The sequence below is a fragment of the Scyliorhinus torazame genome, chromosome 22 (genome assembly GCF_047496885.1).
Source record: "Scyliorhinus torazame isolate Kashiwa2021f chromosome 22, sScyTor2.1, whole genome shotgun sequence".
NCBI lineage: Eukaryota > Metazoa > Chordata > Chondrichthyes > Carcharhiniformes > Scyliorhinidae > Scyliorhinus > Scyliorhinus torazame.
The window spans coordinates 19,519,852-19,525,834 of NC_092728.1; positions in this window are offsets into that span (position 1 = coordinate 19,519,852).

Consider the following 5,983-nt stretch of genomic DNA (forward strand, 5'->3'; position numbering starts at 1 on the left):
CCCCCCCCCCCCCCCGAATCACTCCCACCACCCCCCCCCCCCCCCCCGGAATCACTCCTCCCCTCCCTGGGAAACACTGCCCCTCCCCCCTGGAATCAACCCCCCCCCCCCACCGGGAACCCCCCCCCCCCACCGGGAACCTCCCCCCCCCCCACCCCCGTAATCACCCCCACCCCCGGGAATCCTCCCCCCCGGGAATCACTCCTCCGCCCCCTCCCTTGAGAAACACTCCCCTCCCCCGGGAATCACTCCTCCCCCCCCCCCCAACCCTGGGAACCCCCCCCTCCCGGAATCACTCCTGCCCCCCCTCCCGAATCACTCCTGCCCCCCCCGGAATCACTCCTCTGCCCCCCCCCCCCCGGAATCACTCCCCCCCCCCCCCGGAATCACTCCTCCCCTCCCTGGGAAACACTGCCCACCCCCCTGGAATCACCCCCCCCCCCACCGGGAACCTCCCCCCCCCACCGGGAACCTCCCCCCCCACCCCCGTAATCACCCCCCACCCCCGGGAAACCTCCCCCCCGGGAATCACTCCTCCGCCCCCCCCCCCCGAGAAACACTCCCCTCCCCCCAGGAATCACCCCCCCCCCCCGGGAATCACTCTCTCCCCCCCCCCGGGAAACACCCCCCTCCCCCCTGGAATCACCCCCCCCCCCCCCGGGAATCACTCCCCGCCCCCCCTCAGAATCAACACCCCCTCAGAATCACCCCCCCCTCGGAATCACACACCCTCCCTCGGAATCACACCCCCACCCCCGTAATCACCCCCCCACCCCTGGGGAACCCCCCCCCCCCCCCGGGAATCACTCCTCCCCTCCCTGGGAAACACTGCCCTCCCCCCTGGAATCACCCCCCCCCACCGGGAACCCCCTCCCCCAGGAATCACTCCTCCCCCCACCCCGTAATCAGCCCCCCACCCCCAGGAAACCTCCCCCCCGGGAATCACACCTCCGCCCCAGACCCGGGAAACCTCCCCCCCGGGAATCACTCCTCCGCCCCCCCCCCCCGAGAAACACCCCCCTCCCCCCCTGGAATCACCCCCCCCCGGAAATCACTCCCCACCCCCCCCTCAGAATCACCCCCCCTCGGAATCACACCCCCTCCCTCGGAATCACACCCCCCTCGGATTCACCCACTCCCTCGGAATCACCCCCCCCCGGAAAACACTTCCCCCCCCCCTGGAATCACTCCCCCTCCCCCCCACTCCCGGAATCACCCCCCCCCCCGGGAATCACTCCCCCCCGGGAATAACTCCTGCCCCCCCCCCGGAATTACCCCTGCCCCCCCTCCCATGGAATCACTCCCGCCCCCCCCCCGGGAATTAACCCTGCCCCCCCTCCCATGGAATCACTCCCCCCCCCCGGGAATCACTCTTCCCCCCCTCCCGGAATCACCCCCCCCCCACCACCATTGTCTACCACCTTACTGTCTGTCCCCTCACTGTCTGCACCCCCCTCGTTTTCTGTCTCCTCACTCTCTGTCGCTCTCCCCCCTCACTCACTGCCTCTCCTCTTGCCTCACTACATCCGATAGGATGTGTGGGAGGGGTGGGGCGGGGGGGGAACAGGAGGAGGAGGAGGGGGTTTCTTTCAATTTTGCCCCACCCACGCACAACAGCAACAAACTGATTTTGTTGTACAGGGCCATGGTACCTGGAGTATTGTGAGCAGTTTTGGTGTCCTTACCTGAGGATGGATGTCCTTGCTGTGGAGGGAGTGCTGCAAAAGGTTTACCAGGCTGATCCCTGGGGTGGCGGGATGTCGTATGAGGAGAGACTAAGTTGGTTAGGATTATATACATTGGGTTTAGAAGAGTGAGAGGGGATCTCAGAGAAACGCAAAAATTCTAACAGGATTAGACAGAGTAGATTCAGAAAGATTGTTCCCGATGGTGGGGGGAGTCCAGAACTAGGGGTCATAGTTTGAGGATAAGGGATAAACCCTTTAGGACTGAGGTGAGGAGACACTTCTTCACCAGAGAGAGCGGTGAATCTGTGGAATTCACTCCCACAGAAAGTAGTTGAGGCCAAAGCGTTGGGTAGTTTCAAGAAGGAATTCGATACAGCTCTTGGGGCTAAAGGGGATCAAGGTATTTGGGGGGAAGGCGGGATCAGGGTATTCAACTTGATGATCAGCCATAATCATAATGAAATGGCGGAGCAGGTTCGAAGGGCTGAATGGCGTCCTCCTGCTTCCATACCGTGACAAAGGCTGGCTATTCGACATATGCGTCACTGTCATGTGAGAATACCTTTAAGAAATGGGTGTTTATAAATGGGTGTGTATATAAATATCTGTAGTGAGAGTATCTTTAAGAAATGGGTGTTTACTACTGCAGTGATGTCAGACAGTGGTTGGAGATGGGCTGTCAGCTGTTTACTTTCATTTTAGGCTGTATGCTGCAGGGTGTGTTTTAGTTCCGTTTTCAGTGTTGGAGCTGAAGCCAGACAGAGCAGGTGTACTGTTGATCTCTCTGCCATGAAAAGACTATCTCCTGATCATTTGGTGAATTCAGAATTATAAATATTTTCAGTAGTGAATGTAAACCTGATGTGCTTCTGTTAAAAGTTGTTTCTTCTGTCTTCTGGATGTTGTTTGGGAAGTTATTAAGACTAACTTAATGTTGTATTCTTTGGGGGTTGTATTTGAATTGATATGCTCCGTTGGTACTGACCTTCCGACAGTGCGGTGCTCCCTCAGCACTGACCCTCCGACAGTGCGGCGCGCCCCCAGCACTGACCTTCCGACAGTGCGGCGCTCCCTCAGCACGGACCCTCCGACAGTGCGGCTCTCCCTCAGCACTGACCGTCCGACAGTGCAGCGCTCCCTCAGCACGGACCCTCCGACAGTGCGGCTCTCCCTCAGCACTGACCCTCCGACAGTGCGGTGCACCCTCAGCACTGACCCTCCGACAGTGCGACGCTCCCTCAGCACTGAACCTCCGATAGTGCGGCGCTCCCTCAGCACTGACCCTCCGAGAGTGCGGCTCTCCCTCAGCACTGAACCTCCGATAGTGCGGCGCTCCCTCAGCACTGACCCTCCGAGAGTGCGGCTCTCCCTCAGCACTGACCCTCCGACAGTGCGGTGCACCCTCAGCACTGACCCTCCGACAGTGCGGCGCTCCCTCAGCACTGAACCTCCGATAGTGCGGCGCTCCCTCAGCACTGACCCTCCGAGAGTGCGGCTCCCTCAGCACTGACCCTCCGACAGTGCGGCGCTCCCTCTGCACTAACCCTCTGACAGTGTGGTGCTCCCTCAGCACTGACCCTTCCACAGTGTGGTGCTCCCTCAGCACTGATCCTCTGACAGTGCGGCGCTCCCTCAGCACTGACCCTCCGACAGTGCGGCGCTCCCTCAGCACTGACCCTCCGACAGTGCGGCGCTCCCTGATGTCATGTGAGAGTACCTTTAAGAAATGGGTGTTTATTACTGCAGTGATGTCAGAGTGTGGTTAGAGCTGGGCTGTCTGGCAGTTTTTGCTTTTGTTTTAGGCTGTTTGCTGCAGGGTGTGTTTTAGTTTCGTTTTCAGAGCTGGATAGCTGCAGTCACAGCCAGAAGGTGTATGAATCTCTCTCTGTAATCTAGAGACTGTAAATCGATCCTTTGGCGATTTAAAACTAATAACTGCTCTCAGTAGTGACTTTAACCTGATGTGCTTCTGTTAAAGGTTATGTTTTTAAGTCTTATGGATGTTAAAAGGAAAGCTTAAAGGATTACTTAGTGTTGTATTCTTTGGGGGTTGTATTTGAATTGATGGTTGCTAAGATGTTCACTGTATGTTTTAAAAAGGTTAACTTGAGTTCATAGAATAAACATTGTTTTGCTTTAAAAAATACTTTCGCATTTCTGCTGTCCCACACCTGTAGAGTGGGCCGTGTGCTCCCCATACCACAATCTAGTAAAAGTTGTGGGTCAGGTCAACTCCATGATACACTTTGGCGTTCTCTAAACCCTGGCCCACAACACTCAGCACTGACCCTCCGACAGCGCAGCGCTCCCTCAGCACTGACCCTCTGACAGTGCGGCACTCACTCAGCACTGACTCTCCGACAGTGCGGCGTGCCCTCGGTATTGACCCTCCAACAGTGCGGCGCTCCCTCAGCCCTGACCCTCTGACAGTGAGGCGTTCCCTTGGTATTGACCGTCCAACAGTACGGTGATTCCTTGTCACTGTGGCGCTCCGTCATCTCAGCACTGACCTTCTGACAGTGGGTGGAGCTGAGCTCAGTACAGCCATTTTGCAGTTTAGTTTAATTTTGCAGTTTTTTAGTTTCAGTCTGAAAAGAGCTTGGGAGTGTCTGTGTTTGCAGTGAGCTGGATCTGCTGTGAACTCTGCCATGAAAAACTATCTCGATCATTTGGGTGATTTAAACTCATAATAGTAAAGCCTTTAACCTGATGTGTTTCTATTTAAAGGTGTTAAGTCTCATGGATGTTGAAAGGAATAACTGAAGGATTATTTAGTGTTGTAATATTTTCGGGGTTATCTTTGAAGTAAGGGGTGTTAAGAAATCCAATGTTTTTTAAGAGGTTAAGTTGAGTTCATGGAATAAACATTGTTTTGTGTTTAAAATCCCACGTGTCCATAATTGTAATCCCACTCCTAGGGAACACACCTTTTGGGGTTCTGAAAACGCCTCTCCCATAACAATTGGGGTCTCGAGGGGGATAAAAGTCTATCAATTGGATTGGCTTTTGCGAACTTAAAGACAGTGAAAGATTGTTGCTTTTCAGGTGTGGTATTTTAGTTTAAGTGTGTTGTGGACAATGGCTCTTTCAGTTTTTGGAGGTGGAGACTGTCACCCGCAGTACCTTATGGACAGAGACTAAATGCAGACTGTTGGGTCTGGCAAAAACATTGCAGTTAACATTACCTGACAAAATGCGAAACGATGAGGTCATTATGGCGGTGGTTAAGCATTTTAAGTTGCCTGAGATAGAGTTTGACTAATGGGAAATGGCAAAAATTCAGTTGCCAATTGAACAAATGGAACATGAGAGAGAATTAAAGCGGCTTGAATATGAGAGAGAGAGAGAGAGGAAAAAGAGAGGGAAAGAGAGAGGGAGGAAAATGAAAAGAGAAGAAAGGAGAAAAGAAAGAATAGCCCCAGCAGAACAAAAAGAAAGAGAAAGGGAGATACAGATCAGGGAAAAAGATAAAGAGAGGGAGTTTGAACTTCAGAAAATGGCCATGAAACATGAAAGTCCGTTAAAATTGGCAGACGTAAAGGGAAACGTACAGTTGGACGATAGTGATGAGGATAGTGAGAAAGAGCGTCATAGTCGAAGGCTTGGTGGGAATCTTTTTAAATATGTCCAAGCATTGCCAAGGTTTGACGAGAAGGAAGTGGAAGCCTTTTTCATTTCATTTGAGAAGGTAGCTAAACAAATGAAACGGCCACAGGACATGAGGGTATTACTGATTCAAACAAAGCTGGTAGGTAGAGCTAGTGAAGTGTTTGCATCACTACCGGAGGAGGTATCTATGACGTATGAGGAGGTGAAGAAATCCATCTTAAGTGCATATGAGCTAGTGCCTGAAGCTTACAAAGGTTTTGAAATTTAAGGAACAAATTTGATCAAACATACATGGAGTTTGAAAGGCTCAGAGTAATTTTGATAGGTGGATAAGGGCACTGAAAATAGACCAAACGTATGAAGCTCTCAGAGAAATTATACTTTTGGAGGAGTTTAAAAATTCAATTCCTGATGTAGTGAGAACTCATGTGGAAGAGCAGAGGGTTAAAACTGTGAGATTAGCAGCAGAAATGACAGATGATTATGAATTAGTTCATAAATCAAAGATTGGTTTCCGACATCAGTTTCAGCCGGTGAGGGATAGAAACTGGGGACATGAGAAATACTCAAGTGGTAAAGGTAAAGGTGATCTGATGGGAGATAATAAGGAGAGTGTACCTCAGATTCAAAAAGAAATCCAGGAGGGTGGAAAAGAAATGAAAAGTTTCAAATGTTTTCACTGTAAT